Raw genomic sequence first — 1,638 nt, forward strand, 5'->3', positions numbered from 1 at the left:
TGGAGTGGGTTGCCATTTCCTTCTCCAGGGTATCTTCCCAACCCAGGGATCGAACCTGGGTCTCCTGTAGGCAGATGCTTTTACCGTCTGAGCCACCAGGGAAGTCATAAATTATCAATGTATTTGGTTTCTGGCTTTGTGATTGTCTTTCACTTGTGACCTACCGCTGTTCTTTCATCTCAGTGTCCCCAAAAGGAACAAGTAGTCATGACTTTAAAAAAAAAAGAGGAAAGAAAAAAATGATGCTGGTTAAAACAGAAAGTGTAAGAAATCATGGTTACCGTCTTAATTCTAAAGTTTAGTGGTCCGATTTTATTTAAGATTCTATCTTAATTTGGTTTTTATATGAGTGATGATTCCATTTTTCTGGAACGTCACTTATTAATTAAAGTTCTAATATCTCTCTATTGGCTCACTCACCTTCATAAACTGCAATAATGATTTCCTTTCATTGTAGGAAAAAAGGGTTGCCCATTATCCATATCAGTGGTATTTGATGGAAAGAGATAGGCGCGTCTCTGGAGTAAACCGTTCCTATGTGTCAAAGGTAAGATGGCTCTGATGCTAGCTCACCTGTCAGGGTTGAGGTGCATTCTGGTTAACGTTTTCCAAAGGGCTTACAGCAGACTGGGAAAATGCAAATTAAAGTAGCACAGTGCCTTTTACATACTTAATGATCATCTTATTCTCTGCATTGTCTGCCTATATCCTTTCTTGTTCTGTTGTCTTTTTTCTTTTTGATTTATAAAGGTTCTTATTATACATTACAGATGTTAATCTTTTGTCTCTTTTATATGTGGCACATATTTTTCTGTCTGCTGTCTTTTTTACTTTATCCTGGCTTTCATCAGATATATTTTTAATCTGGATGTTTTGTTTATCATAGTTTACATTGATACAAAGGACTTTTGTATCCAAGATTCTAAAAAATATTTCTACAGTTTCTCCAAATACAATTAACAGTTCTTTCCCCTTTTTCACAGTTAGTACTCTGACCTGTCTACGGGTCATTTGGGGGTATAATGTGAAGCAAGGGTTTAACTTTAGTTTTTTTCCAAGAAACAGCCAGTTACAAGAATTATCTTATAGAACAGTCCATTTTTTTGTTTGTTTCAGATACCACTCTAGTAAACTAAATTTCCTTATACACATGGGCCTGTTTCACTAATGTACTCTTCTGTACTCCATTGGTTTGCCAATTCATGCACCAGTATATTAAAGAATTACTATAATTTATATTTGAATCACGAAATGACTTTTTGTGGGTCAAAAATGGTCAGACAGTAGCATTTTCATATGGTTCGGCCTAATAGTATGTTCTTATATGTTGTAGAAGTTTGCCCTCATTCTTTAAAAAGATTATTCCTACAACAGAAACAGAATACCTGGACTGTGTTATTTTAACAACCTGGAAGAAATGTCATCACTGATGACACTTTTACTCTATAGTTTCTGAAGCATTTGGTTGTGAACTGAGTGTGACAGAATGGTCTTCTGAACAGTGTCATCCTTACAGGGCACAAGTTCTGCGAGGGGGCGGGGGAGGGTGGTCCCTGAACTTGAATTCTGACTCTACTACTTCCTGACTGACTTAAGCAAGGGATTAACCTGGCTGAGCCTCCGTTGTTTTTTTTTTTT

General features: G+C 36.6%; 1 long non-coding RNA gene across 1 annotated transcript in view; it reads left to right on the forward strand.

The window, feature by feature from the left end:
• The first annotated feature begins 136 nt into the window (after positions 1 to 136).
• LOC105000862 overlaps positions 137 to 1,638 on the forward strand; it is a 1,888-nt gene continuing 386 nt past the window's right edge. Inside the window, exon 1 of the long non-coding RNA XR_826794.1 lies at positions 137 to 547. This is a non-coding gene — a long non-coding RNA (uncharacterized LOC105000862). The remainder of the gene's footprint in view (positions 548 to 1,638) is intronic.

Source organism: Bison bison, unplaced genomic scaffold (assembly GCF_000754665.1).
Source record: "Bison bison bison isolate TAMUID 2011002044 unplaced genomic scaffold, Bison_UMD1.0 scf7180017864375, whole genome shotgun sequence".
NCBI lineage: Eukaryota > Metazoa > Chordata > Mammalia > Artiodactyla > Bovidae > Bison > Bison bison.